This window comes from Coturnix japonica, chromosome 4, assembly GCF_054131305.1.
Source record: "Coturnix japonica strain WE chromosome 4, WE-NBRP24, whole genome shotgun sequence".
Taxonomy (NCBI): domain Eukaryota; kingdom Metazoa; phylum Chordata; class Aves; order Galliformes; family Phasianidae; genus Coturnix; species Coturnix japonica.
Window position 1 is genome coordinate 391,985 of NC_140666.1, and position 19,030 is coordinate 411,014.

At 40.6% G+C, this 19,030-nt stretch overlaps 1 long non-coding RNA gene across 1 annotated transcript; it reads left to right on the forward strand.

Annotated features, from left to right (window-relative positions):
• Positions 1-13,754: 13,754 nt before the first annotated feature.
• On the forward strand, positions 13,755-15,385 carry LOC146760890 (uncharacterized). Its single transcript, XR_014945025.1, has 3 exons — positions 13,755-13,894; positions 14,917-15,009; positions 15,246-15,385. It is a non-coding gene; the product is annotated as an uncharacterized LOC146760890 (long non-coding RNA).
• The last annotated feature ends 3,645 nt before the right edge of the window (positions 15,386-19,030 follow it).

Sequence of the window (19,030 nt, forward strand, 5' to 3'; positions counted from 1 at the left end):
TCTTTTTGCTTTTGTCACTATTAGTTTTGAACACATGAATGTGTGATCAGCTTTAAGAAACTGTCCGGACACAGACCAGAAGAGGAAAAGCTGCCGCAAAGAGATGCCATGGTTTTTAACCTCCCAGCAGTTAGCTTGCTCATTCTGACTATGCAATTTTTTAAAAGCCTGCATGAATCCTGGTGTAATCTGAGTCTGCCACACTGTGATTTATGACACCTTAATGCAGGAATTTAGATTTTTGCTTGTCTGCCATGAGGCACCAATTGTAGTAAAGAGTTAACGAGGGGACATGAGTAACTTGAGCACAGAATAATTTTGCTGCCATAGGTAGGATTTAAGCCTTACAAACCTGAACATTGTGTTATAAATATGGTAAACATTGCCTCTTGTGTATGCCATTTGACAAGGAAAAAGTAGGCAGTGTGTTTGGAACTTGCTCCCTATAAATGATAGGACACAGAGCATTCATGCATAATTTTCTGGGGTCTGCATGTGCAGGCTGGTACCAAGTTAATATGCCACATAGGTGCAAATACAAAACATGAAAAAACCACTCACAAGTTGTTCTTGAAGTTTCCATCAAATGCCCTTTGAGTTTATACTTTATTTCTAGGAGTCCCTTAGATTTCTTTTTATTCAAGATGTTTGTCATGATGCATCGGATGCAGCACAGATGGGAAATGAGATTTTTATCTGGAAATGTGTATTATCTTTTACAGAAGCATAGAGTCCAGAACAACTCTGAAAAATGAGTTTATCTGTGCAGCTGCCTGGGAGAAGTCTTTCTTAGTTTCTATAGGTACCTTGTATGCTTAGTGGGAATGCATGACCAGCCACTCTTTCTCTGATCATGCAACCTAATATATTTAATTTCGTGGGTAAGGTTCAGAAAAAAGGTGGAAGGGATTTGTCAGGGAATACAGCCAGTACGTGTTTGAAATGTTTCTTTAAACTTGGCTCCTTTAACTATAAAGCTAGAAATTTAACTTGGCTTCCTGGGCAAACTTCAGTCGTCCTGATAAACATACACAAGGATGTTTGGATAACAAAAGAGAGAGCATTACCAAGGTGATGCTTAATTGAGCTAAATCCACATATAATCATTCCTATTATAGTGAAGTGCTGTTCCTCTTAGATGAAGTAAGCCACTTAGAAAATTCTGCAAATGTTTCATTGTGTTGCTGCTGCTTCTCTGACTTACACTAATGAGGATGAGGAAATGCTCTACTGAAATCCGTGGTGCTAAGCAACTGTTAAACATCATTTGACATGCCAATATTAAGACAGACTTATGTTTTCTTTGATTTTCTTTTAGTAAATTATTCATTATTATTATAAGTGATTGGGCAAAACTTCAAAAGGAAGAAAAAAGCAGCTAAGGATTGAAACAGGAGGAACTCACGTTGAACTGTTAATACCCACAAGGAAAGTGTTTTGGAACAACAGTAACAAAAAAGGCATAGCCTTTGTCCCAAATCATTTTTCCTCTTGAGTCACTTATCTAAGGACTGTTTGACAGATTCTGGCTCCATTTAATAACAGTTTTATGCACTCTGCACTCTCATTTTCTGTGGCATAAGGAGAACCTGTTGCTATTCAGGTGCCTATTTGGCTAACATAGATAAGTTCACGGGAAATTGGTAGCAACCAGTACATCTGGGAAGAGAGAGATCAACTCAGTATGTTCATTCCGATGCTTTAACTTCTCTTGCTTTTTAAAATTAATTTAATTTATCAGAAGTTGGTAAAAGATTGAAGTAAGGGGAGGAAATGGCATAGGCTGTGGTTATTTCACGCTTGTATTTTGAGGTTGTTTTCTGGGCATGATCTGCATTCCTTGGTCTTGCTTCACTCTATGTAGTGGATGGAGATGGAGGGCTTAGCTCTGGTGTAAAGCCAGCTGTTTCTGCTAGGAATCATGATATTCATTCACAGGTTTTTCCTTCAGGTGATTTTTACTGAAATTAAATGGTCTGGGAGTTACTTGAGTAGCTTATGATGCTTTTCTACAAGCATAAGTGAAGTATTCCTGGTCTTTTAGAGCACAGCTTTTCTTTAAATTAAACCATTTTCTGTGTGCTTTTATATAACCATTTCTTTATCCTTCTTAAAAAAAAATAAAAATAAAAAAAGCAAGTTTATACAGGAGGGAATACAGGAAAGTAGAGAACGATATTTGGCATGTTTTCTGAAAAGGGTAGATTGGGTTCTTGGCATCTGTTTGTTCCATATTTCTGAATATTGGGTTGGCCACAGTTTTTCGCAGTCTTCTTTCTGAAAGCTTTGGTCAGCTTGAATTCTAGAACAGCTGGATCTTCTGTGAAAAGTAGGCGTCAAGAAGACTCTGAGGGTCCTGGATTAGCAATTTCTTTCCCCCAGGCTTTCAGTCGATTGTGGCTGACAGTGCTGTACTTAATACATTTTCTTTCCAGTTGTTTCTGACAAATGTAAAGAAATCAATTCTGATATTGCTTTAGAGGAGCACCTTGTTCTCTGGTTTCTTGCTGAAAGCTCACTAAGATCTTATTATTCAGAACTCAGCAATTCCTTAGAGGAATAACTGCTGTAATTTGGACTGGGAATTTAGGTAATGGAACAGTATTTATGTGAGTCCACTTACAGTGGAAAAGAAGGAGAAGAAAAATGTGAATAAAGGAAGGAGAAATATGTCAAGTATTAGTTCAGAAAAAATTAGCATTCAGTAGTTTTGTTCATATTTTATATTAGAATGGCAGATTGTTTAAAATTTAGTCCTAAAGTCCCACAGTAGTGCTAGTAGTTAGATAGACCTCATTTTATCTTTAGGATAGCAAGAAGAATTCCCTTTTTTTTTTTTTTTTTCTTTCCTCCAAAATATGAATTTAATATTGTGACTTGTTAGATATGAATCCGTTTTGCTTTCCTAAGGGCTTGTGCATCGCTGGAGATATTAAAGATGGAATAGCCTTATTCAGTCATCAACAAGGCTGTTACAGGTTTTATTCTCTGGACTATGGTTTCTAGTATTGTGCTCTCCTGGTTTGATATGCTCTCAACAATAAGGCTGCCTTATCTTTTCTCAGGAGGATGTTCTACTGCCTAATACGAATCACTATCAAGAAATACTTAAGATATCAAGTGTACTGTTTCTAAGAGATCTGATGCAGCAGTGTATGAAATTGCTCTGTATGGAACTCGTGCTGATCCATCGACACAGGGAAGCTCAGTCTGAGCTTCATGCTTCTGGAGTTCACAGGAAGGTTCTCATCAGAGGAAAAGGTTTCTTATTTTGCTGCATATATTCCACCTAAAATTAATTTTGAACAAAACTAATGATAATTCATCCACATTGGTGAAATATGAGGTCTGCTTCAAAAATAATGCTTCCTACTTTGTTGGCCTACAACATTAGAGGCAGATGGTGGTGGTACGGCAGTAGAGAATGAAAATTCCCACCAATATTCCATTGCATTTTGTTGCTGTGTGACAGATAGAAGCAGAAGGGCAGACTAACAAAGTGGTTTCTGGCATGGAAGTGCAGATGAAGCAAAAGTGTGTCATCCAGTGGTTTGGACAGGTTATGGAGGCTCTTAATTCTCCCTTATAGATGAGTTCCTTTACTTCATGTGTCTTACTTGTCTTAAAACTCTGTCCATTTTATTAACATAAAGCAAAATTTGCTATCTACTAACTAGAACTGAAGGCAGTTCAGCATGCGAAGTCACTCTGAAGCCAAAGAAGCATGGATTTTTACCTCCCCGATTGCTAAGCAGCAGATGTAATAAAGCTGAAATATTTGTATCACTTATACTGGAAGTATGCTCAGTTATGTCACTATTTTCAGCTCATCTCTGAAGTCAGTTATGTCTATGCCTGCAGAATACCAGGAAAGCTTGTTATGAGTATTATCTACTTCATTACCTACTTCATCCAAACCAACTAAACTAGTGAAGAAATTTCTCCTCTGTAGCACCTCCCCATGACATGCCTGTAATCTTCATAGATGTTTGCAGAATTTTTGCCATCTCACGTGGTTGGACGTTTGCTGAGGTGCCTTACTGCTGGCTTAAAGAGGAAAGCAACTGAGAGAAGGACCTTTGTGACAGCAAGAGCAGAGTAACTGGTAAAGCCCATTTAGAAATCTGCAGCTTTTCTTGGCCAAGGGCTCCCCAGGGAGCTCTCTGGAAGTAGTTCTGTCCATCTGCTGAAAGTAAGGATACGTGCTGCTGCTTAGCTTTGCGCCCAAGCCTTCTTGGTAAGCTAGTGTCAAGGTTTTATCAGTGTTCAGTTGTTACTGCATCACCTGCTGAATAGACTGCAAAATGTGACTGCATGAGCAGTGGGAAGAGCAAGGGGCATTTTATGTATGTGCACTAATGTGAAGGCAATATTAACTTCAGAACCTCCAATTTGCTTTGGTCAGAAGCTGCTAAGTTTGCTTTTTGTTGTGAGGAGCAAGATTGAAAAATAAGTAAATCAAGAAGTTTTCTACTGCTTTCATCAGTATGAGTGTGAATTTAGGCCACAGAATAAAACAGAGATTCTGAATTAATACTAGGGAGTACAGCATCTGAACCTTTACCTGAACAGGCTTTTCTACTGTACCAGCTCTAAATTTCCATTGTTCCTAACACCAACCATACATGTAAATCTTTTCAGATGTGTCTCTTTTGAGAAAGTGTATCAAGAGGTGACCTTCAGTGTGCTGCTCACTGTCACCTTCTAACCAAAGCCACTATGCTCAACTTAGTAGGCAGCTCTGCTCAAAGTGCTTGACTTATGTTTGAGATGCTCTGCACTGCTCCTTCCAACGTGTGAGATATTCTCAATAGCATTTAGACTGTCAGGAATTGACAGATGCATCTGTTTTGGCTGTTCCATGTTCATAGTCTCAGTCTGCACCAGCTGTTTTCTCCCAGTCCCATTCAGGCAAGAGGGCAGACTGAGTGCCACGTATATCCTTTCTTTGTGTGTTTGTGAGAATAAGTTGTCTACTCCTTCATAAAATGCGTCTGTGATGACAATCTCATATAAATGAGGGCAACCTCTTGAGACACTATCTCTTTTTACAACCATTGTTTCTCTTTATTGAGATACACAGAACTATTTTCATGAAATAGGATAGTTTCTAAGGCTTCTAATTGTATTATTTTTTGTTTTTCTCTGTCTGTTGCTTTATAAATCAGCAAATCTCTAATGTGTTTGACACTGGGTTTCAACAGCATAGGCAGGCATTCTGGTTTTCAATTTTCTGTTGAACACAGTGTCGGAGGGTGACAACCCACACTTTAATGGTATTGTTCCTTAATTAAATACTACGGAATACGGATAGGAAACTGATTCCAAGGTCTTTCAAATAAGCAATTTATTTTGATACTGTTTTCCAATACCTATTTAAATGAAGGATAATGGTGACTAGTGGTTGCTTGTCTCTAGGTGCTCTTTAAATTCATCTCCATTAAACTCTGGTCCACTTTCAGACATACCTCTGGGCAGGTAGAACATGCAAGAAAAATGCATTTGATATAAGCAGTTGTTAATTCAATCGTGCTATCTTCTAGTGAGACTGTTTCAGAGAAATGCAAGTAGAAATCTAAGGGAAGTTTGTTTTAATACACAGAATGAAAATGGATTGGGAGTATGCCACTCCAGCCGTGCTCTATCATCTAAATTACTTTTGGTGACCTAATCCTTGCCAATAGCTGTTGTTAGTAACCATAAATGCAAACTGACACGTGAAACCTGTTTTGTTCAACTTCAGGCAAAGGCTGCTGAATTTGCCTGTTCATCAAATTGTTATGCGCCTCATATGTTTTAAAGTACTTCTATTTTCTCTCTTCGATGGTGTGTGATGCCACAGTAAGTAGTTACTAGTTAATGCTGTTTAATTTCCACCCCTATGAAGGGAGACAGGTCATTTTTACACTTTCTGTATATGAGCATGTGGACATTCAACCTTTGAACTAAACCTTCAGTTTAGTGTTACAAAAGCAACACTAATCCCCATTGCTGGGACATCCATCAAGAAGTCCATTTGTTTAACTGTTCCACACCATAGACATGAATCCTTTGGTTTCTATGTCTATTTTTTCCACAGCATCCTCGTGTTGTCCTCTGTGCTGCCTTGACTTTTTTTTCTTTGGTAGCAGACTGCTTGATAGACTTCATCACAACATATTTGAACTGAAGAGGTCAATTGCGTAGCCTGAGCTGAACTCTGTTCCTAGCATCAGTTGTCTTGAGTGGTGTAGCTCTGCAATCCATCTTTAGTTTAAAGCATCTGTCGTGGTTTTCAACTCCTTCTCCATAACTGAAGAACCAAGTTATAACATTCAGAACAGGGCAATACAGTGAAGCACTGACATGTTTTGGTAGTTTAAAGAAGCTCCAAGTTTATTGTAGTAAAACAGGGACAGGCAATTTGCATTTGCTTCTGCAACTCTAATCTCATCAGAGTTAAGACAGCCAAGATAAACCTAAGGCAACTTCACACTTAACATATCTTTTTAATGCAGTCATGCTTAACGGTGCTGCTGCTGCATATTCCTAGGGTAACTATGGCCTGTTTCTCAGTGTGTGCTGAAGTGTTTCTGTTTTTAATATAAGGATCTGACTTGAAGAGGAGAAAAACATCCCTTTTCCAAGTTTTTCATGCTGAGAACTACAATTAAAAGTAATTGCTTCTATTTCCAAAGTAAAACATGACTTTTAAAAGCTGTAATATTCAGCAGTACCAGGAGGACGCTTATGTCATGTAGAGACAGTTTCGATATTTCACTTTATAGGTGCTCCCATCTGCCTCTCTTAAAGCAGTTCTTCCTGAGAGATGAATGAAGCAGGTTTCTCAAAAAGGCAATATAAAGGGAAGAGGAACACAAAATACCAGAAGTAGAAAAATGAAATAAATATAAATGCCGCATCAATCTGAAGGCATTTGTGCAAATTGCCTCATAAATATAAACAGTGTAGACTGCTGTGATAAGTAGAGGCATTTTAGGGCTGAGATGTTTTGTATACAACTCCGATGCTAATTGTAAACGAAAAAGATTATATTGATAAATGAACCTTGTCTTACTTCTTTTTTTCTTCTTCTTCTTCTTCTTTTTTTTTTTTTTTCCCCCTCATAAAATAGAGGTACAAATTGCATGAGTTAAATTTGTTTTACCTATAAGCCATTATAAATAAGAGAATCAAGAGAATGTCTGAACTTTGAGAGGAAACGGAACAACGTAAAATGGGTTTAGAAACCTATCTTGATTGGGCAATGAATTGTGCTGAAACAGCTCAACATAGAAGGACATGATCAGAATATCCCAAATTTGGAAATTTAAGTTTTATGCCTGGGAAGGAGAATAGACTGAATTAAAACAAAATACAAGTTCAGATGACATTGGAAGGGGAGATATGGCTTTCGTCAGAGTTTGCGCCTGCCTGGGAAAATCTGCTGTGATCTGACACATCCAGAACAACTGGACAAGTATTGGTTTTGCTGGCTTCCTTAATGTGTTGTTCCCTGGAGTGCACACTGTGGACAGAGTAAAAGCCAGATGCTTGCCAAATACAACAGAAAGGAATTACAGAATTAGAACCCTTAGCAGCCTCTTAAAACACTATGAAACTTGTGAGATTTACACATGGCATCACTGCTTTCCGGCTTAATGAATTGGCCAAGTCCATTTTCCACTGCCCTTTGGACCTCCTCTGTAGGTCATCTCCCTGCAGAGACAGGCCACCCTTTTAGGAGACCCAAGCTTTCAAATAGAAAAGCCATTTTTTTAAAGGCCATGCTCCTGTATCCATAGATGTAGGAAGTACTTTTAGCAGTAAGGATGGGGTAGGTTGGAGCATGCGTAGGAAGGCTGGGAAACCTGATGCCCTGACATCCTGCTCTCCATACATTTCCTGCAGGATTTGGGGCAAATTACTTTGCCTCTTTGCCTGGCAGTTACACAGTTGTGAAATGGGGACAGCTGTCCTCCTCTATTTTTCAGAGGACTTGTGAAAATAAAGGCATTAAAGATTGTGAAGCCATCTGTTGCTATGGTGATGAGGCTCATTTAGGCACTGAAGCACCAAGATTAGAAACTAATATGTTTCCTGTACAACTTATTTAGAAATATGGATAGGCGGCACTGACATGTAGGGTCTGGCTCTGCCTCCAGTAACAGGGTTACTGATTTTCATTGGGAACAGAATCTGTAGATTGTAGCAGGCACTCTTTGCTAAGCCTTGGTATGTTAAATGCCTCAAATTGGGTCAGTTGCATAATGCCTCATGGTTGCTTGTTACACCAGGTAAAAACAACGTGCAGGATTTTAACACCTATTATGATTGCTAGATGCTTTTGCATTTCTTGTTAGGCATTCAGAGCTCAGGTGAATGCAGTGGGAATGTGAAAATTTTGCTGGGGAGGTACTGGAGGAAAGAGCAGAGAAAGGGTATAGGGAAATGGATTTTCTTACTTCAGCCCTGCCATAAAGAGCATGCTATGGATGAGTCAGAGGCTGGGGAGAAGGATCAGTGGGATACCTGTGATACTGCTGTTGGTGGGGAAGGATGATGAAACTTACTTCCATTGTTGCTTTGCCCTGCAAGTGTAAGTTTGATATCTTGAGGCTGACAGATTTTGCAAATCTTACCTGCCTGTCTTTTCCCAATGCTCTGCATCAGTACAGCTAGTGCCGTTTAGCTGTATTGAATAATTCAGGTTGGAAGGGACCTTTGGGTCCTCTGGTCCAATGCCTTGCTCAAAGGAGGGTACGCTTCAAAGCTAAACCAGGTTACTGGAATTCTTGTCTAATCAAGTTTTAAAAATCTCCAAGGATGAGTATTCCATACCCTTTATGGGCTCCAGTTTCAGTTCTGATCCACATTTTTCACTATTATTTAACTAGAATTTTCTTTGATGCTGCTTATCCCTGATGGGTCTTTATTGGACTCTGAGGAAAAACTGCAGTACCTTGAAGCCACGAGATTGTGCTTACAGGACATTTGCTTATTAGCAAATGCTGCATGACCAGAAATCTTCCTGCTTGCAAGGCCTGAGCTTCACCCCACGTGGGACAGCCCTCTGCCACACTGCTGCTCATTCTCAGCCTGAGTCCTTCCTGCATTATGCTGCTGTGCACCATCTGTGTTTGCCCTTAGAAATAAAAAGACTGGAAAACAAAAACCTACTTATGATGAGGAGCTTTAATAAGCACTTGATACAAATAGAGAAAGCATCTGGGGTCGGCTGTAAGATGTTTGCTTTTAAATGGCCTATCAAAGTATGAGATGCTTTCTCTAAATCTGATCTTGAGAGAAATCTGAGTTCTATATCCCATTTCCAGATGGCATAACTTAATATCATGGTGAATTATTTGGCACACTTTAAACAAATTCTTCTTCTCTCTGCACCTGAGACAGAAGCATCATCAAATTATGTCTGGAAAGTTTGGTGAATTATTGTTTCTTATACTTAAAAACATAATACAGCTTTTCAGACTTTTCTGGGACCTGGTTAGTATTCTCTCTTTTTAAACCTAACATGACTTTTCTCCTATGTGTTTGTGTTTGGGAGTTATTCTAGCACACCATTCTCAACCATCTGTTTTTGTTCAGTGTTTTGAATCTTCTTCCAGCTTCCCTATAGCTCAGAAGTCTCCAATGCAGAGGGAGAATAGGCTCCAGTAAAACACTAGAGTGGTCAAGTGGTTCCAGCATGACCAGCGTGAGTTTGCTCTGTTTTTAAACAATGTGAATATGAACTAAATGAAAATGCTCTGAAGGAGAAGGACAAGGCAGGAAAACTTCTTATTTTCTGTATCTTGCTGAGACATTGTAGTCAGAAGTAACAGGAAAATTGATCATTTTCTCACATCCAAGTGATGGCGCACATGGCCTCTATTAGCTGACAACAAATTTAGATTATGTTTATGTTGTAGCCAGCTTTGTCAGTGATTTTCTTTTGAAGTAGTAAATAATATTAATTGTGTAGAACAGAAGCATAAATACTCTTCTTTACCACTCTCTGCTGTTTAGAACATTATTTTGAGAAGGATTTGTATTTCCTACAGTTTTTAATATTAATTTGTTAAGTCATTCATGGCGTGTTCAAGTGATTAAGACTCAAGGTCTGCTTGCCTGTACCTCTAGGTCATTGCAATGAATTTCAGTTTTTATTTGCTTCTGTTGCCTGAAGTACAAGCCAACAATCACATGTAAATGCACTTCAGAAATTCCACAGGTGTTCCATGAACACTGGCTTATAAATTGAGTTGAGACAGAATAGGATGCAGCTGAAACATAAAAGTAAAAGGTTGCAGAACTGTATTCCTGCAGCTGGGACCATGCCTTGGGGGGCATTTATCAGTTCAGACAGCCTCCTGATTAGGACTCAAAGAAACACAGGAAAGCACAGTGAGGGTGGATGTAGGAATAGGGCATTGCAGAACATACAAGCCAAAATCAAACATCTGAGGAGTCAAAATGTCAGATATGGAGTGGCCGAAAAACAATTGGAAGTCAGTCAAAGGATCCCAAAGCCATCACAACCAAAGCAAAATGTGGTCAGAAACAGGGATAAGGCAGGAATGAGTGGTGCTGACCCTTAGAGCAATCTCAGGATGAGGTGTAAGAGCCCCACGTAGCACAGTGGTGCTGTCCCCATGTCCTCCATGCCTGCCTGGGTGCTGCCACCATGCCTTAGGCTGACTGTGAACACTCTCCAACACCTCTGCAAGCTGTACTGCTCAGTTGCATTTGCAAATTCTTAAACACTTTCTCCTTGGCAATGCCTCTGCAAGGAAACGAGTGACACTTAGGTCTCTTTCCTTTCACTGTCGGCCTTGTTCTTTGGCTTGTCAGGGTTATTATCATTAAGGGGTTGCAAAGCTCTCTTCAGCCTGTTAGCAATTAGCAGACTGTGGCCTGGGATTTCTGAGACAGAAGATGTGGCCTTGCAAAAGCAGTTACAGCTGAGAGTGGTGTCTTTGCTGTGCTCTCTTAATGCGTAATTGACTGCTCCAGGGCAGAGAGGGAATGAGCAGACAGAAGTATCGGTGAAAAGTGTATCGTTCTGCTTTTTCTTGATCTGATCCAAGCACTTGGTTGAATCTACAGTGAGCAAGGCATGCTTGTAATTGGCCTGACTTTTCTTTGCTGGGTTTTGTTATTCCCCGAACTATTTGGAGCTCTCCAAAGTTTTGGTGTTAAGTCTAAAGGAAGGATTTCTGTATGTTATACTCAAAATGGAGTAAAAGGTCTTCAGGGCCAAAAGCCTTTGGACCTTTGTGGTGCTACCATACTGGAAACCCAAGTTAAACACTCTATCACCACTGCAAGCTTTGTCTCTGCCTTAGAAACTGGACTAGTATTTTGTGGACTAACCTTTGTGTCTGTGAAAGCAGACTTGCACTGTGGTTCAGACCTGGTAGAAGCGAAGTTCTGCTGATCTGGAAGAAACGGTTCTTTGTTCCTATTTTCTTCCACTGTTTGGATAGAGAATGTTTTATGAAAAATGACTGTGTTCCAGGTAGCTTTGTTGCAGCTGATAGCTATAGCACTGCCATGTAGCTGTATCATCTCAGTGACTGCAATAAAAGATTCAGTGGGCTTGATTCTGCTCTCCATCTGATGTGTTTATGCCAGCAGGCTTCTGTGGCTGTATTATTGTTTGTTTCTAACAGTGTCAGAACAAGAACAGAGCTTCTGGGGACAAATATAGGTAAATGGAATATTTCTTTGGAATTCAACTCATTCGTTGCTCTCCCTCACCTGTCTAAGAGCAGACTACCCTGGCAAGGCTCTGAACCAACTTCCCATATTGGTCCTGTTCCAAGAAGGTCATCTGAAAAGTTGTACCACTTGGCAGCGATTTAAAAACAAATAATCAAACCTACTTGTCTCATTTCTTCAGAAGAGAGAGAAAGGGCACCAGTCTTAAAGAGAAATTTTTGAGCTGTGAATTCCAAGGAGACAGTGGCATCAACTACGGCCATGAGAAAGTTGGAGGAGAATGCAGATTTAAGAATTACTCTATCCTTACTGAATAGTTGTTAGCTAAGGGTGGAGGAGAGTGGATTTTACATGGTCCCTTGGTTAGTGAGCTTGAGTGCATTATATACTGCTATTATGCATTAAATGCACCATGTACTAGACAAGATGTCTCAGTAGAGTTGAGGTCTCTAAAGTCAGATATAGTAGTGGCTGTCTTCAGCTCTGTCTTTAGTGTGAACATCTTTGCCAAAGGAGGGAACTTGTTTTAATAGACTTTTTTTTCTCTGCCAACATTTTGCTTTGGTAAAATAAGTGAAAAATCCTATTAGACAGGGGAAGGAAAAAAGAGAGGGACTTTTTGTCCCTCAGTGTGTTCTGAATATTTGAAGGATGTGATGTTTAGAAATCAGTGAAAGCTAGATGGGATTTAAATATTAAGGGGCAGGAATTTGCCTTCAGGTAAAGGATGATATTTGCATGACTCATGTTGTTAGGTGAACATTCCTGTGTATTGGTGACCTTTTACCTTGGTAGCAATGGGAAATATGTTAAGTAGGGGGCCCAGTTCTTCATCATGTTCCACCATAGGAAATGCTTAGAGGGAACTCAAAAATAGTGTGTAGCATAACAAGATGCTGAACTAAATATTTTCACTGCTCAACTAAATCTCCCATTGCTTTTAATAACACACTTTTTTTTTTTTTTTTCTTTCTTTCTTTTTCCCATGAATACCATACAAGAAGAGGAAATCTTGTAACAACTGCTATGGAAGCCATGAATTTCACTGCAATTTCATTTCTATAGTTTAAATTATATGAAAGAATATGCTGATTTATCTGCTTAACCATGTCTCTCCTCTGCCTGGTATTACAATTTTCAAGGTATCCAAAGAGTAGGAATGTTTTGGTGGAGGTTTGTATGGTTTCTATAATGCAGCGATACTTGAAACAAGTGTCAAGTATGTAAACAAAGCTTATTGAATTTATTCTTTCCTGTTTAAGTCTTGTACGGGCCAGGAGTCCAAAAGAGAATTAGAAAATGGTGTTCTGCATGTCTGCTAATGATGACTTAGGATTGCTGATACTTACTGAACTTGTAGTGAAAGGTTCTTTTTCCTGTTTTAAGGGGAAAAGATCTATTTTATCAAACTGTAGCCACAAATATTCAAGATTATTTTTCTGATTGGATGTTATCTGAGCTGCCTATGACTGTATCTTTAGTGTCAGTCTTTATGTTGGTCTTTTAGCTGATGCAATATAAAGAAATCATAAACAATGGAGTATGTTTATGTAATTCAAATAAAATAGTGATGCAGATAAAAACAGCTAAGTTCCATTAACTTTTCAGACCATAATAGTGAAACACTTGTAAGTCGTAGGATACGCTTGAATGTCTGTAGTACCAATTTATCCCTCTGCTTAGTCATTCATTTCTATTTAGATCTTGGTGCTTCTGTGCAGCCTGTGATTAGATTGGCAGTTCTCATTTAAACCCTAACTCATTCAGTCTTGGTTATCAAATAGCTTAAAAGGCAAGAACAAACGCTGTTGTTTTTAAGATGTACTGATATATGATTTGCATCCTTACATGTGGTATAGGCTGGATTTACCAGAGTAAATGTTCTTTCATCTGTAGTTTTCTTTGTAGGTATTTTGTGTTTTGTTGTGTGGGTTCAGTACACAATACTTTAAATGTTATATTTGTTCCAAATTCGCTGTTGTAGCGAATCAGAGCGGAGCAGGATGAGAAAGTAGCATGTTTTGTAAAAGAGAAAAATTTTACTTTACAACTCTAGGAAGTGGAGGAACCGGTACTCCCAAAAATATCCCTACCCATCAGTACTGCATCTCTGGCTCCATTCAACTTTAGTTTTCTGACTAGCAGTACTGTCTCATCGTCACCAAGCACTGTTTCAACATCAGTGATGAACAAGGTGAATCTATGTTGTATGCTATAAATGCTTTCCTGTATGAGTCTGTATCTGCTCTTTTGCAAGTTAACTTCTGTGGTGCTCATGAAATTAACTGGTGTTAGTTCATACTGAGTTGAGTAAGTCAGAGTTGTATTGCAGTTTGGAGAGAAAAATGCAGTTTTTTGATTGTCAGTCAAACACTATGGAATTTTAGGGAGGTGGGGTTTTATGCCAAGTTCTTCATAGTGGTTTTGTCAGAGATAGAGTTAATTTTCTTTATAGTAGCTATGAAAAGTTGCCAGTCTGTGATGAAAACAGTGTTGATAACAGACCGGTGTTCAGCTGTTGTTGTGTAGTGCTTACGCAGCATCAAGGCCATTTCTGCTTCTCAAGCAGCCCTGGCAACAAGAAGGCTGTGGTGCACAAGGGCTGGAAGAGGGCTCGGTCCCGTGTGACCAAAGGGATGAGCCATACCGATAGCATCATGCTTGGCACTAAACATGGGGCCAGGAGGGAAGGGGGAATAATGGGAGTATGTTTGAGGGAGTGAGTAACTGCCTACTATGGTTACGCCATGATATGAAGTTACTGAATTAGAGGTGGCATAAGGTGATCATTCAAGCCTTGCATAGAATGAGCCTAGGGTGCAATAATTGGAATATTACTATATAGGAAAAAACATTAATTGTTCTAGAATACTTGAAATAGTTTTGCATTTTTTGAAGCAAATATCTGCTTTAACCTGTTGAGGAAGTTCTTTAGTAGAGCTGAGTTTAGAGATGTCTTCAATTTCCTGCTTTTCCATCTATTTAGACCTAATTAGCATCTCATCTTTTTCTCTTGGTTTGTGTGATTTGGTTTTAAAGATGATGTCTTGTAGACTCACTAGCAGACTTCATTTTGTTTTATTATTCCTCTAATCTGTGGATTAGAAATAACTAATACACCAGATTTCTGAACTTCACTGCAAAACTTGTGTTGCATTCTGAATTCAGGTAGTTGCTGCTCTTAGATACAAACCTTTCATTCTTTTGAAAATACAGGTACAACCAACAAGTAACGTTGGCAGTCCTGTGTTCAGATTTTCATCTCCAATTGTGAAATCTACTGAGGCAGAAGTGCTACCTCCATTGTCTGTAAGTAAAATGAAAAAGCTCAACTTTTTATCAGATATTTAGTAGAGTATTGCGGACCATTAAGACAGAGGTGGCTGTGCTAGTGGGGAAAACAATTATGTGGCTTTCTGCCTTATAATTAATCATCCAGTATGTATAGCAAAAATTTGGAGACTTGCTTTCAGATCTGTGCTTGTGTGTGAATTTCATTAAAGTTTCTTAGGTTTCTGACTCTGAAAAACCTTTCTTTTTTGTAGCAGACTGGGTTTACCTTTAGTGTTCCTGTTGTAAAATCGGCAAAGCGTTCTGGATCCAGCGATACACCAGTGACATCCTTACTTACCCGTGGTAACTGCAACTTTAGCATTTCAGTTCTGAAGTGCAGGTTTTCTTTTTTTGGGTATCAAATACTAAATCTGTCCTTTCTGAGCATGTTAGCAATTGCAGACAGTGTTGGGCTTCCACAGTCCTTTTTTCAGTGACAGATCTGCTTTATAAAGTGTAACTAAAAGTTGTAAAGTGGGCTGAATGTTAAAGATTCTTAGAATCATGAAGGTTGGAAGTTGTAGTTTGTGGCAGAAGTGGATGTGTTCTGTTCTTGTTGGATTGTGCCACGAAAGATGTTTTTGTTTACTCTTGTTTCTAAAGAAACAAACCTGCAAACCTGCCAGCAAGGGACTTCACTCTTATGTATGTGTAGGACGTTCTCTTCTGGCTTATGGCATTTAATTGGGGTAGTAAAGATATCTCATTCATCTTTATTTTTATATGAGTGTGTTAGGACACTGGCAAAACCTAACACTCACTTGTAGACTACTTGTTTAGCGTAACAGCATAAGTTGGGAGATTGTTCCTGGGTTTTGTCATGAAAATCCTTGTGTTCCCTTCCTCCTGCAGGAGTCTGGCACCATTATTAATGTGAAAGTCAGTTCAAATTGGTTTATAAATCTGATATTTTAAGCATACAGAAGTGCAGGCTTCAGCTGCCATAGCTGTAAAAGTTCTGTGGACTAAGGATGATCCCCGCTGTCAATCTCAGCCTCAGCATTCAGCTTTTGCTTACCCTCCTTAGTGTTAGACTTCTCAGCTCACACTTTGTACATTTACAATATACATATTGTATACGCATGTATACAATATGCTTTTCAACCTGGAAATTATTGGAGATAACTTGTTGACTTAAAGGAGGCAACCATAAACACAAATATCCTAATAACAGTGCTTTAATTTCCTGCCTGTCCTTGATTATTTCTGTGGTATTCCTGATGACTAGGTGTTTTAGTTATGAAGTTACAAAACCTTAAGTGATGACTGTATTCAAAGCAGGTGAGAGAAGGGAGGAAAACTTAGCTTTGAGCTAGCAATCTTGTGCCTTTAAACTACTCATCTTGGAAGGTATCAATGATTTTCTAGGCCTTGGATCTAGTTAACCCTCTGTGTATTGGATTACTTGTTACTTCACAATATATATAATGATAAATAGGTCAGGTTGGAAACAGAATATTCTAAGAGCAGAAATTGCTGTGGCAGTAGCTGTGGAAGCTGCTAATGCCAGGTGAGGCAGTTCCCTACTACTATGTGTGATGTAGGTATACATATATGGAGGTGGGGTAGGGGCATCAGTTTCAGCAATTGCAGCTGACTCTCTCTAAAGCAGAGAAGCACTGGAGCTGGGCACAGGAATTTGTTGGGCCATTCCCTTGTGTGAGCTGGTGATCTTTAAAGGATTAGGTTGAGGGGATTTAGTAACAGGAGCATGACTTGAGCTAGAGGTGAGAGATAAAGCAGAGAGAATCTAGAGGGAAATAACTTGCTTGTGTGTATATATGGAGTTGTTGAAGGGGAGAAACTCAAGACAGTAGGTGTAGGCCTCTTGAATTTGGATGGCAGTGTTACAGCTTCAAAAGCTTACAAGGTTTGCCACTTTATGTGTATGTGATTTCACTTAGTCTGGTGCAGTTGTGGCCTATGACCAAAGCATGTGAGCCTCAGAGAAAAAGTCTGTGGCCACCCCATTGTTTGAGGTTTCCTATAGGAGTATCCAGTAATGGTTTCGTAAACTCTTTCCATTGGATACAGCTGCAGCAGGGGGTATCTTTACACAAAACCTGCTAGTTTCTTCAAGAATAGTAGTGGGGTGTTTCCTATCTCTTCTCTGATCAGGAAGGTTTGAGGGGCTACTATTAATCTCTAAGTCAATGAGAGAGGAAAAAACAGCTATGGAGAAAGGTTAAAGGGTTCTTAAGAGGATGCATGAATAGTAAATGGTACTTAAGCCATGAATGTTTCTTTTTGCAGGGATGCTCTGGACCAACCGCTTCTTTCTAGCGCTACCTCAAAGTAACGTGCAGATATAACTCACAGGGAAGACTGATCAAATGGCGATGATCACTATCATTCTGCTGGATGCATATATATATTTGCCTTTTTTTTTTTTTTTGTTTCGGCTCACTTTTAGCAACAATTAACTGAAGTGACACGTGTTAACGGGCACTGACTACACCTGCAGATATTTCGGAGTCGTGAGTGTCATTCAAGGTCACTTGTTTAGAAATTGTTCTAAATGGGAAAAACGGAAGTGAAATAAATAAAGCAGCGTTTGAATTTACAGAGGAAATTAGAGTTGAGCATGATAGTCGTGTTCTTGACTATTGACTAAAGATGAGGCCTTCCATGTTCTGCAGGGAGGGTGTTGATAGGAGCCATCCTGCTGCTGCTCAACGTGTATTGACAGTGTGTGTGGGGGGGAAGCTCTGAAAGTGCAGGGTGTAATTCTGCTCACCAGGGGTTTCAAAAGTGCTTTGTATGGCAGTACACGAGAACTGAGAGCTAACAGATCCTGGAGGATGACCCTGAAAACACCGGAGGGGGGTTTAAAATGACAGCAACAAAAAAGCATGCAACTACAAGCGAGAATTTATTGCAAAGCTTTGGACTGAGACTCCTGCAGCAGTTCCTTCAGTGCTCACTTTGTGTGGACTTTGACTGGGGAAAGGTGGGAGGGCTGCGAGCAATCCAAGGGCTCCCTGTGATGGCCTCAGTCACCTTCTGTGTCCCTTCCACATGAAGATATTCTATGCTCGCTGTCTCATTCCACACAACTTTGAGCGTGTTCTGTGCACGAGGAAGCACGTTTGAGTGCTTCCTCTGCTTCCCCTGCTGTGCCAGGGGAGATTCAGGCTGGACATTAGGAAATATTACTTCTCATAAAGGGTAGTCAGGCATTGGAATGCACTGCCCAGGGAGGTGGTGGAGTCACCGACCATGAGAGTGTTCAAGAAACGTTTGGATGTGGTGTTGAGGAATATGATTTAGCTGGGAAGTATTGGGAATGGTTGGAAAAGACCTAGAAGAAGGTCTTTTCCAACCTTGTTGATTCTGTGTTGAATTCTGTGCACTGTAGGCGCCGTGCCTCCCTGCTGTGCCCACTCCCCAAAGCAGCGTTCTAAACGGGCGGTAGAGCCGCACCGTTGCCCTTCCAACACCACGGCAACACAACGGCACAATCGAACGTTCTATTCTTTCCCACTTCACAGGGGAAAGGCGCACTTCAGGCCGAGTCCCGTGCCGGACGCGTTTTCTGAGGCGCTTCAATTTCTGTGTGTTTGCGGCCCACTCGCCCACGTTCTCGCCGTGCTTTCCCACGCAGCCCCGCCTCCACCCGTGTTCGCTGTGCACGCCAGTCCGTCGCGGTTGCTGACACTTTGGCGCTTCCCGGTGACAAGCGGGCGGCTTGGTGAGGTTGGTCGGAGCCGGAGCCCGGAGGGGGGTGGGGGCGAGCGGGCGGGCGGGCAGCGCGGGGCCGGCCGGCGCCCAGAGCACGAGGCGGCAGCGGTGAAAGTCGCGAGGCAGCGGGGCTCGGGGTTGAGGCGCGCCCGGCTGAGGAGAGGCGGAGTGGAAAGGCTGGTGGAGCGGAGCTTTGGAGAGTGGGGCGGAGGGGAGGAGCAGGGGCAGGCCGACAGGGGCCCCCGCGCCTTCCAGGCCGCGCGGCGTGTGGCTTGGCGGGTGGTGAAGGTGCAGAGCGAGGGAGCGGCCCGGCGGA